Source organism: Mastigoproctus giganteus, chromosome 10, assembly GCF_048544385.1.
Source record: "Mastigoproctus giganteus isolate SK-2022 chromosome 10, ASM4854438v1, whole genome shotgun sequence".
Taxonomy (NCBI): domain Eukaryota; kingdom Metazoa; phylum Arthropoda; class Arachnida; order Uropygi; family Thelyphonidae; genus Mastigoproctus; species Mastigoproctus giganteus.
The window spans coordinates 139,770,593-139,784,241 of NC_143584.1; positions in this window are offsets into that span (position 1 = coordinate 139,770,593).

Sequence of the window (13,649 nt, forward strand, 5' to 3'; positions counted from 1 at the left end):
CTTATACAGAGGGACAATCACCTTTTCCCTGCTAGCAAAATTCCTGTATATCATTGACAAAATCCCAAGACCCGCCCTAGCAGCCTGTCTGCATTGCTCAGAAAACTTCATATCTGACTGCACAATTACTCCCAGGTCTTTTTCATTTTCTACCACCTTAAGTGTAGTACCACACAGTTGGTACGTTTCTCTGGGGTTACTTCTACCCATATGCAGTACTTTGCATTTGTCAAGGTTAAACTTCAGTTGCCACTTCTCAGCCTATCTGCCCAAATTTTCTTGATCCTGTTGCAGTAGCACACTGCCATTACTGTCATTAACAACCCTGCCAACCTTTGTATCATCTGCAAACTTTGACACTAAGCCTGATATACCTTCATCAATATCATTGAGAACTATACAAAACAACAGTGGACAAAAAAACCGAACCCAGTGGGACTCTACTGACATTAGTCCACGAAGAGCAGCACCCATTGATTACCACTCTCTGTCTCCTCCCACTCAATCATTCTTTTATTCATTGTAGCAATTTACCCTTAATACCATTCTGCTCCAATTTGTGCAGTAGTCTTCCATGCACATCAGTGTCAAAAGTTTTCCTGAAATCCAAGTATATGATATCAAAATTGTTTTTTGCATCCAGTTCCTTTGTAAGCACATCATAGTATCCAATCAAATTTGTCAGACAAGACTTTCCCTTAAGAAACCCATGCTGTGTCTAGATGATCCTGCAATGCATCTTTAACCAGTAACTCCATTAGTTTACCTGGAACAGAAGTTAAACTAACTGGTCTGTAATTACTCGTGTCACCCTTCGATCTCCCTTTGTGAATTGGGGATACATTTGCACATCTCCAGTCATTATTATTATTGGCATATGGTGCAAGGAAAAAAATTCCCGAGTTACCCCTGAGAGAGAGAGAGAGAGAGAGAGAGAGAGAGAGAGAGAGAGAGAGAGAGAGAGAGAGAGAGAGAGAGGAATCACCAAGAAAGAGAAGAATGATGATATCCAGCTCGGGGCCCTGGGTGTGCCAAACCCATACTCACCAGATGTGAGCCCCTGGGGTTAAGTCCATGGGGGACCTTCCCTGAGTCCAAGGATGCTCTCATAATTATGACTAAGGGTTTGCTTATTTTCTTTGCCACCTCCTTTAATATAACTGGATAGGTCCCATCCACCCCAGGTGCCTTTCTTATGTTTAACTTCAACAGTGACTATTGATTGTCCCAATGGAAATGAATAGTCACCATATCCAAAAAAGGCCAGACAAGTTAAAAGGTTTAGAACATGCTTCCCTCACCCCCCCAACCAAACTGCAATGAATTTGTATTTAATGCCAGTGTTAGAAATATAAAACTAGATTTGAACTCTTAATCCTTAATATTAACAGAATGCACAAAACAGCAGCCTTAATATTAACAGAGTGCACAAAAGAAATTGATGGATGTATTATTCCCACTGTTAAGCAACTCCACTTTCAAATTTTAACTTCAAAACTGCTAGGTAAAGATGCCACCCTTCTGGATCATAATTACTAGTTTCTTCATAAAGACAGATGCTGATAATGGGCAGTCAGTTCAGACTTAAACAATATCCACAAGAATTTTGAAACTGTCAGAATTGGCCTCTAAATGGTGATCATTGGAATGTTTTCTGTAAAAATTTCTCTTTCTGGCTTGTTTCAATTCCTCGGTCATTTTTCCCCCCCTTTAAAATTAATGTGAAATGCAGGATTGTTTAATCTCTTGTTATTTTATTTATTTATGAAAGTTTCGGTTATTTTCAGACTTGTTCTGCGATATTTGTGTACATTATATAGGTCTAAAATGGGTGAAATGATGCATGACACTATTGTCTTGGTGGCACCAATTTTTTCAATGCATATAAAACCTATTTTGGCATGTTTATAGAAGATAAAGATGAAGAGTGGTAATATCATTTCTTTTGGGAGATGCAGGTCATTAGAAAGGTAGCTTTGCATTAAATATATACCTTTTGCTAAACCTGAATACAAATTGCTTACAAACTATCCTCTATTGTTCTAGTACCATGCATTGAAGACTGGCCAATTCCCAATCCACCTTTTACAGCGAAGTATTCTGAATTAAATCTGGTGAACAGTTAATTGGGATTATAACTCATAAGCCTGTTCAGTGCTATTGTTTTGATTTCATTGGTCTTGATGAAGAAAGTAGATCCAGAAGAGGGTATCTTTTTCTAGCCAGTTCCAAGTAAAAGTTTGAATGCTGTGTTACTTCCCAATTTAAATATACACCTATCGATTTCTATTGGGCACTGGGTTAATATTAAAGAGGACTATGGAAATGTGAAGTGCATGATAGAGAAGATAAGGGGAATACAATGTATAAAGACAGGACAGGAGGGGGGGGGTTATAACTTTAGTTAAGAAGCATATAAAATATATATGCATCCAGTTAAACATGGGTGACAAGAGTGGTGTTGAATCAGTTTAGTCTGACATAAGCACTGGGAAAATAAAAATGAGAGTAGGAGTGTTATAAGCTGAATGACTGTAATGAGTACAATGAAGCAGAATGGGCCAGTAAATCAGAATGTCGTATAATGGAGTATTTTAACTTTCTGGATATTGACTGGATTTGTGGGTTGGACACACACACACTAGCAAGATTTTTGTGGATTTACTAGATGACTTTTCCACAGCAGCTGGTTAGAGAGGCAATAGCAGAGAATAATACCCTTGATCTGATTATTAGCAGTGATTATTCATGCATTAAAAATCTGCAGATAAAAGAACCACTAGGTGGCAATGATCACAGTGTATTGATTTTGGATTCACTTAAAGCCGTAACTACCATCAAGGGTAAAGGGAGAGGTTTTTGTTTTCATAAAGGTGAGTACAGCAATCTCAGACAGTTTTTAAAAATTCTATACACTGGGACCTACTAATGTTACCAACAACAAATTCTAAGTGGGAAGCATTCAGGGAAATAACCATAGAAGTTATTAGGCTTTTCATACCAAAAAAGAAATACTGTTCAATGCCTAGACCAGCGGTTACTAAACTGTGCACTGCGGGATATTTTAAATTTTCAAGGGAAACACAGCAATACTCTACATCTGTTGGACACTGCATTAACTACTAGCTCAAGATATTGCACAGTTTCAACATTACTTATTAAGTTGTTTGGACCTAACTACTTAATAGACAGAACCATTAGGTATTTCTTATAGCCTAGGGGTGCTGTGAAAAAATTAGACACTAAGGGGGCCATGAACTGAGAAAGTTTGGGAATCGGTGGCTTAGACCTAAATATATGTCAGATGAACTACTGACACATATGGCAGAGAATTAAAATGCATGGGATGCATATAAGTCATCTGGTGATGCAGAAGCTTATGGTAGATATAATCAAGTCACAATGGAGGTTAGGAAAGCAAAAGGCAGATTACAAGAAGTGTCTAGCAAAGAATGCCAAGAAAAACAGCAAAGATTTCTTTACTTATATTAACAGTAGAAGGAAGGGCTGAATCACATTGATTCACTTGACATCCAAATTGCTTAACTCTTAATATCCTGCTCAGGTTGCTGATAGGCTGAAAAGGTATTTTGAATGAGGAATTCTTTAGGGAAGGGATGCCAGATGTTTATCAAACTAACTGGGATCTAAACGATTTTATGATAACTGAAGGTAAACCAAAAAGCAAAGACCACAATGATCTGAAGATTGCTGTGGTCTTTGCTATTTTTTGCATGAGTAATTATAGACCGCCTAGCTTATCTTCTGTTCCAGAAAAAATAATGGAGATACTGGTTAAAGAAGTAGGACTATTTAGACAGGAATAATTTATACTTCAGTCACATCATGGATTTGTTAAGGGGAGATCGTAGTTGTCCAATTTGATTGGATACAATGATGAAGGAACTGGATGCAAAAAATAGTTTTGATATCACACACTTAGATATCAGGAAAGCTTCTGATGCTATTGCACATAAAAGACTGCTGAATAATTAAACCAGTGTGGCATTAAGAGAAAGTTACTTTAGACTAAAAAGCATTCTTTGGCAAGGGTCTTAAAGCTATGTGGGAGTTTACTGACATATGGGTTAGTGCAATCGCATCATTTTTATATGTAGCAAACTACCCAAAGTAGGTAAATGGCATCATTTTAATTATATCTCATATTGTGGAAACCTTCACAATGAGTTGCCACGATATTGCACTACCTTGAATAAGTAATACTTCATTTCTTGGTGGATACTACCATCCAGATGGCACCATTTCAAGACTGTGAACTTTCTTCAGTGAGTGGTCAGGTACTCTGGTGTTGCATTCGTGATGACTCAGTTATGAAATATAACTCCACAATATGAGAGATGCCTGATGGTGTGCGGTAATTTAGACTAAAAAGCATGTTTGGGTCAGGGCCTTGAGCTATGTGGGAGTTTACTGATGTACGGGTTGCCCACCTACCCACCGAAGAGAGGCCAAAAAGCCTTAAAATCTGTGTGGTAGTGGTATCCGCCAAGAATAAGTAACATTAGTCTTTTCCAATAATGAAGCATTACTTATTTGAGGTATGCAATATCAAGGTAACTTGAAGGTTTTCACAATATGAGATATGATTAAAATGATGTCATTTACCTACTTTGGGTAGTCAGCTACATATAAAAATGATGCAATTGCACCAACCCTTATGTGAGAAAATTACTTTTATGAATAAAGGGATGGTTGAGTGGGAGAAGATAGTAGATACAATGGACACTTCTTCTTGAACTAATGTTGATTAGTGAAGTACCACAGGGTTCGTTGCTTTCTCTGTTGTTGTTTTCTATATTTATTAATGATAAGGTTATATCAGGCTTAATGTCTAAGTTTGCAGTTGATACAAGGGTTGGCAGATTTGTTAATAATAGTAATTAAGATATACTACTGTAACAATATCTAGAAAAATTAGGTAGATGGGCTGAGAAATAGCAATTGAAGTTCAACATTGACCAATGCAAGGTACTGCATATGGATTGCAGTAATCCCAGAGTAGTAGTAGTAGTGGCAAATAATGCATGAAAGCAAGCTTATATAGCATCAGCCAAAAAAAAACAAAATACTTATATACAATACTCAAGATGCAGCCTAACCATGGTCTTGTACTAGGGGATAATCACCTCATACCTGCTAGCAAAATTTTTGTATATCATTGATAAAATCCATGGACTGTTCTAGCAGCATAATCAGCACTGCTCAAAGAATTTCATTTTCATATCTGAGTGCACAGTTATCCCCCCCCACTGTTTTAATTTTCCACTACCACATAGTTGATAAGTTACACTGGGATTATTGCTGCTATCTATATGCAGTACCTTTCATTTGTCAATGTTAAACTTCAACTGCCATTTCTCAGCCATTTGAGCTAATTTTCCTGGACCTTGTTGCAGTAGTTCACTTTGATTACTGTCATAATCACCCAGTCAACCTTTATATCATCTGCAAGCTTTGACATCAAGCCTGATATACCTTCAATTTCATTAATAAATATTTAAAACAACAATGGGCCCAGCACCGAACCCTCGGGGACCCCACTGATAACATTAGTCCACAAAGAGCAGTGCCCATTGGTAACCAATGGGCACTGCCCAACTTAACCATCCCTTTATCCATACCAGTAACTTGCCCTTAATGTCACATTGTTCAGTTTACACAGCAATCTTTTATGTGCAATAGTTTCAAAAGCCTTCCTTGAAATCCAAGTATATGATATCAAAATTACTTTTTGCATCAAGACTGCCCCTTAACAAATCCATGTTGACTGCAGTGTAATTGCATTCCTATCCAGATTGACCTGCATTACTTTTAACCAGTGCCTTCATTGTTTTCCCTGGTACAGATGTTGAACTAACAGGTCTGTAATTACTCATACCACCTTTTGATTACCCTTTATGGATTGGGAATACATTCATACATCTCCAGTCCATAGGGATCTCTCCTGAATCCAAGGATGCTCTTGTAATTTTGGCTAAAGGCTTGCTTACCTCCTTTGCTGCTTCTCTTAATATGATTGGATAAATCTTATCCACCCTAGGTGCCTTTTTGTTCAGCTTCAACAATTCCCCTTCTACTTTCTTTTTAGCTATCACAAAGTCATTAAGTTCCCCATTGGAGTTTGATAAACTTCTGGTATCCACTTCCCTAAAGATTACCTCATGTGTAAATGTAGATGCAAAATACCTATTCAATTTGTCAGCAATCTGAGCAAAGTCATCAAAAGTTACCCATTGACATCAAGTTGGCCAATGTGATTCAATGGTGGAAGCAAGTGGAAGGTGGTGATTCAATGGTGGAAGCAAGAGTGTTTCTTGGAGCCAAGCGATTGAGTTTCAGCCTGACAACTATTTTGTGTGTCTGGTTCAAAAACTCAAATCATCTCTTCTCTTCTACTTCTGATCTACTGCCAAACTGTCCCAGAGGCACAGAAAGAAGGATTTTAGTAAAAACATCTTGTAAATTGAAAGGGCACCCCAAGCATTTTGAAGACCCCAGATCTCTCATTTATACCTGTCATACTTGATTTTAGTATTAGTATTAATAGTGAAAAATGAAGCAACAAAGCAAATTTATAAAGTGTCAGCAAAAAAATAAAAATAAATAAATAATCATTTCACCTATTCATCCCCTGAATAGACGTCTAGATCTTCCTTGAATTTATTCATTCACTTCACACAACAAAGGATGGAAGCTTGTTCCACCAATCAACCATCCATTAGCTGAAAGCAAACTTCCACATATCTATTGTGCACCCATCCCTTCCTCATTTTGAGTTTATGCCCCCTCATATTGATAGATAGAGAGAATCATATCAGCAGTGAGTTTGTTCAAGCCATTCAAAGCCTTAAACACCTCAATCAGATCACCCCACAGGTACCTAGTTTCCAGATGCTGCAATTTGCAAAACTGAGGCCGTTTTTGGTTAGAGTACCGCCTCACAAATCTACCGCCTCACAAATCTTGTTACCCTTCTCTGTACTTGTTCCAGCTCTACATCCGTTATAAAATGAGGCCTTCAAACTTTGTGGCCTGACCATGCCTTATAAAATGAGATAATCACCTTATCCCTGCTAGCAAAATTCATGTATGTCATTACCCCGGGGGCTCACATCTGGTGAGTATGGGCTTGGCACACCCAGGGTCCTGAGCTGGATATCATCATCCTCATTCTTCTCTTTCTTGGTGATTCCCTTCTACTTTTGACTCTCTCTCTCTCTCTCTCTCTCTCTCTCTCTCTCTCAGGGTTACTCGGGAACATTTTTTTTTTTTTTTCCTGGTGCAGCATAAGCCTCAGGCTTCCTTGCATCATATGGATATTAATAATAATAATAATAATAATAATAACTTCATATCAGATTGAACAATTACCCCCAGGTCCTTTTCATTTTCAAGTACCTGAGTGTAGTACTAGTTGATACATTAATTAAAGACATGACTACTGTCAAAGGTAAAAGCTTTTGTAAGAGTCACTACAGTGGCTTCAGTTTTTAAATTCTATGCAGTGGGACCAACTGATACTGTTACCAACTGCAAGTTCTAAATGGGAAGCATTAAGGGAAGTAATCATAGAAGCTACTAGGCTTGTCATATCAACGGCGATATACTGTTCAAGGCGAAGATTTAAAAGGATGTCAGATGAACTATTGAGACAAGTGGCAGAGAAGAAAAGTGCATTGGATGTAAATTGTACTTTTTATCAACGATCGCTGGCGAAAATTGGTAGTTATTTTATCATACTAAATTAACATTAATATGATAAAATAAATTGAGCAGAAGCTTTGAAACCGGAAGGTTAATCGCTTTTAATATTTCACTTAATTTTATTTTTGTGGTGCTTGCAATTAAAAAAAAAAAAAAAAAAAAAAAAAACGATCTGACCAGTGCTGCATGCAATAATAAAGCAATGCACAGCTATTAGAAGTTGTGATACAAAGAGTGACACACAGCAACTTTTGCATTGCAGGTGGTTGCAGATAACCTACAAATGAGGTATTTCCCTTTCAGACACAAATGTAGCCAGACTGCATTCTAAAATCTGTGGGGTCAGTCATCTGACGATACTAAGTAAAGAGGTTAGAGAGCTATGGAGAAAACGTCGCTACTTTCCTGTTTAAATAGGTCAGGGCGAGCTAAGTCCTACCATAAGAGGGGATGTAGATGTCGCTTCATCGAGACTTCCCGAGCCTGGGCATGTATTTTCATGCATCTGGAATTAGGGTCGTGCAAGCGACATGAGAAAGAAAGAGAGAGAGAGAAGTGGGAGGATATAACCTGATGGTAATTTTCACAACTTTGCAGTCCCTGTTTTGTGGTCAGTTATAAAACAATGTGCAGAAAGGTTCACATAAAATGTCTGAAATCCGAAATAAGAAGCAATTTGTATAAAAGTATACAAACTGCTAAATTAAACGATAATACCAGTGTATGCGCGTATATCATATCGTTTCTTAACGTTTCGTGAAAACTGTGTTTTCAGTAATAACCGATGAAAATAAAACTTTCTATTATGAATAACCACCTTAACGCACCTTAATTTAACGAACTTAGGAAACAATGGAACCGGGTGCCCATCGAACCAAGATTTTTGTTCTTCTGGGACTCGGTGATGTAAACTGCACCAGTCCCGCTAGTATCCATCATCGGAATTGAGGCAGTTACCATCTGCATGTTTCCAATGAATGTGTTAGCGATATAATATTTTCATGTGTCGACCCACCGTTGGCCTAAATCAAAAACTGTAGAATGCTAGTATATTCCGAACCAATTTTTGATTAAAAAAAAAAAAAAAAAAAAAGTCATATTAGAGTTAGCTGAGAGAGAGAGAGTCTTCACCTACATATGTGTATAAATTGCAGGTGTTCTCCTGTCGGTTTCTGGACGAAAAACTTGCTATCCTAGTCCAGAGACCGCAAAAACTCGGTCACAGAGCGATAAACGCAAATAAAAGTTCCTCGCGTCATTGATGGAATGATTCAGGGCCTTTTCTACGTACTTTCCCTCTATACGTTAATTTCTGCCGTCTAATCGAACGCTTCCCGGCTGTAATAGCACCATGACATTTCCATATGGTGATTCTATCATCCGCCGTTAATCGATCTCCTCGTGCCACTGCACTTTTGTTGCAATGGTACGAAAACACGGACTGATAATGTGGCATCTTATGATGACTCCCGTTGGAAGCTGCTAAACTCAGTCTCCAGCCAAGTACTGTATTTCGTTAATCTGCTTACATCTAGCGTGAATGACAGAACATAACCTACTGCTGACTCGTCGATTGCAGATATGATCCATTTTTCCCAAATACCAGGGGTGAATACTTCTGGTAACAGGTTAGACAATCAAATATTTGAAAATGATAGTTGGTTTATTAAATACAAGAGATGCACTGCAAATCAGTAATCATTACAGTTAAAATCCTCCTGGTAACAGCAGCAAGCTCAAAACGAATAAAGAATTATTTAAACCTAAATGTCTGGTGGGTCCTACATTACGAACACCACCATGAGTACGCTGTAAATCATAGTGTAAGGGATTAAAAATTACTTCCTTCCTAAGGGAATTTAAAAAAATCACTGATTCAAATTTCCATTAAAAAAAAACAGATAGTTGATGTATACGGAAGTGATATTATCCCGTAAAACTACTTTAAAAAGGTCAGATGACTCTTCATAGAAGACTAGGCCAGGGTCAGCTACTAGTCATTATGACTAGTAGATGCGAAAACTCGGAATGAAAATGTAGTTATCTGATAATACCATCACATTACACCTTAATTACAATGAAGATGCCTTTTGTCTTTAGTCGGGGCATTAACGGGTCATATATTTTAATAACATCAGATTGGAGTTTCCCTACACATTTCCAACTTTCCAAAGCGCTAATTTGCTTGTTCATAGCTGAATGTCATGCACAAAAAAAAAAAAAAAAAAAAAAAGAAACTGAAACCAAACCAAATCGCAGCTGAACGAGCAAATTTTTGGTACTACTAGCGAAAAATTTATATTCTCCGATGAAGAAACTTAATACCGTAACTGCAACTCCGAACATATCCAGCAGAGCACACAATTTATGCTCTTAAAAGATGTAAGCTGAAACATCAGTTTAAGTGAATGGCAAAATTCAGTCGCTTTTAAAAATACCAGACGAATTAGTTTGGAGTCTTAGCAAAACAGTTATACTGTATTCGAACGTAGCTCTAAGCATATTCTATGGTAGACAAACTTTTACAAGTGTTAATGATAAAACGTGTGAAAGTTTGTTGAAATATGAATATTAATTTGTCACGAAGGAACAATTAAGCCAGAAAAATATTTGCTAAATAGAAGCCAATTTCTATATTTTGAACAGGCTCCCATGTAGAAAAATGAAATTCTTCAAAAACGATGCATTTTAACAGCAAAATTTTTAACATTTTATATCGAGTACGGTAATTTCGAGATTCACTGAAATAATGACGAAAAATAAAAAACAGATTTTTATGTACACTGAAAGGACAGAATTCATGACATACCTGGTTCCTAAGCAATGCGATGCTGTTACCCTTCTCTCGCTACCCAACGAAACCACCGCTTGGCAGGTATATAGAATACACTGCATTCACGTAGACGGTAATTCGATATCAGTATGGATAAACGTCGTGAGTTAACCAACTTTGAAAGAGGGATGATAGTGAATGCCCAACGCATGGGTCATTCTATCGCGGAGGTGGTACAGAAATTGCACTATCTCCATTCGACAGTATCAAGAGTATCGGGAATACGCCATTTCCGGAATAACATCTCGTGGACAGCGCTGTGGGAGGAGAAAGGTGGTGGATTGAACGTGGCCGTTGACGTATGTCTCATATTGTTTTAGTCAACCGGAGAGCGAAAATGGTACAAATCACCGCTAACTTCAACGAGGGAGGTGCCAGAAACGTCTCCACCAAGACCATCAGGCGATTATTAGCTGCAATAGGTTATGGGAGCCGCCGGCCCACCACAGTCCCATTGTTAACATCATGACTCTACACCTCAACTGAACGAAAGAACATCGGCACTGGACGTTGGATGATTGGAGACGGGTCTCCTGGTCCGATGAGTCACATTTCCAGTTATTTCGAGCGGACAGGAGGATGCATATCTGGCGGAAACCGCACGAAATTATGCACGCGTTATAATAAATAAATAAATTTTCTGTTTATACTCCGGGACGACCAAACAGTCAGAGGAGTTAACAAGATAGACAGAATACAAGAAACAGCACCGTATTCAGCAGTCACGGGCTTGAACCCCGGTCACTCAAGGCACGCGTACTTAGGCACCCGCGTGCCTGACCACTAGGCAACGGCGGCCTACTGTGTCAACAAGGAACTATTCGGGCAGGTGGACGGTCGATAATTGTCTGGGGCGTGTTCAACTGGCACACGTTGGGACATCTGGTACATCTAGACGCATGTCTGAACGGTCCAGGTTATCAGGTTCGATGTCAGTATGGATATGCCCATCCTTGCAGACCATCTGCATCCTTTCATGGTCGTCGTGCACCCACATGGCAATGGACTCTTCCAGCAGGCCAATGTGCCTCCCCACAGAGCCGTGGTGACTAGAACATGGTTCGAAAAGCATTCCGCAGATTTTACCACCATAGACTGGCCTCCCATCCACCGGATATGAATACTGTGGAGCATCTTTGGGATGCTGTGGAAAGGTCCGTTCGAGCTTTGGATCCTCCGCCCAGGAATGTGACGGAATTGCGGAGAGCAGTGCAGCAAGCATGGATGGATGGAAATACCCGTGGAACGCTTTCGTGAACTAGTGGACTCATTGCCTCGCCGTGTGACTGCCCTTATCCGGACGGAAGGTGCGCATACTCGTTAGTTATACTCGTTTCACAACAATGTAAAAAAAAAAAAAAACACCATGTAAGAGAAAATAATAAGAATTGCTATGGGAACGACTTTATTTTTTTTATTTACTCCCGGTACTCGGATGATGCAGTTTTAAATTTTATAGGACTCCATATTCTTAATATAAACCCCTACAATGATGTTTTCCTAAAGGGTTCCAATTCCCTGATTTTATATATATATATATATAGAATACTGTGAAAACAATATAGTTTTTTTTAAAGAGATATTATGGATGAACAATAATAAAATAAGGTTGCAGACTAATCACTTACCATGACTCGTCTCGTTAAACAAACCTTTAACCTTTTAAATATACAACACATTGAACACTATGATAACTATGTTGTATATTTAAAAAGTTCATTCAACAAGGGTAATGTTTTCAACTATTGAAAAAAAAATTGAAAAATTATATGTGAAATTCATTTAACACAATGTGCAATAAAATGTATTGAGATGAACTGCAACAAGAGTAGAATATTTATTTAAAAAATTCGTAAGACACACACCAGCCAATTTATTGGCAACTTTATCTCAATGGAAATCGAGCTACATCGTATGACACCGAGAAATGCACCATTAGCATCTAGAACATGTCCGGATGGATATAATTTTTTTTGTTTCACTGCAGATACTGGTTCTGATGCGGTAAAATGAAAGAACGGCTGGATATAATGTGCGAATAATTTTCATAAATTTTCTATGGGTTGAAATTCAGTGTTAGGCATGTGTATATTAAGTGACAAAGCAAATATGACTATCAAGCGGAAGTATATTGTGTCTATAACTGCGTATTATTCGTTCGGTTTGGTGGACGAAAAATCGGGTTTGCAGAACAATAAATCACACAACCCTCGCCACATCGACTGATTCAATTACGTTGTGAAATTTATAAAAATTCCTCGCGTTATTGAAGGGATTCGAACTCCGGCCTTTTCACCCAATGTGGGAAGACGGTAATCATAACCACTTTGCTACATACGAGGAACTGATATTCGATTATTGTCTGACCTCGCTGACAAAGTTTCTGTGTGGACACTAAAGCGATGTTGTATTTAAAACGGGTTCGGAAACCCGGTGGTGAAGAGAATGTTTAAGCAAAAAGTTAAAACGTTGCTAGTCTATGAATTGTGATAAAACAAAAAATCACTAACAAGAAGGAAAGCCGACAGCACTGGACATATTTTTTAAATGTTTCCTAACAGCATTCTGCTACTGGTAATATTTTCCATCCAATTATTCTGAGTCAGACCATACATCATTATGCGCAAGGTACTTCATCTTTTATTTTCTTTTACGTATATGTTTAATGCCTATAAAAAGTCATGCTTATCAACATTCTACGCCAAAATAGAATGATACAGTTGATATCGTGTGATAAAATAATAACATGTAACAATTACGCCTATATGAAGAAATTTACTAATGCACTTTTTTTCTTCTTTCATTTTTAATCTAAAATCGTTATGAAAGCAGAAATCGAATGCGGCCAGCTTGTGCAGATAATTTAAACTATCCATCGTTATCTGGATTTTTCGAGAAAATGAACACCTGTAGCAATTCCGCAATTTGTGGTTTGGAGTAGCTTCTTTAAATCAGCAGGCCATCTGGACATGACAACCTTTGATATGCTCTAGTGACTTCCATGATCTACAAAATTGTTACACGAACAATTCCTCTCCGCCGAATTACGTCTTCTCATCTTGGAGCTGTACACACTGCGCGGTCCATTGTT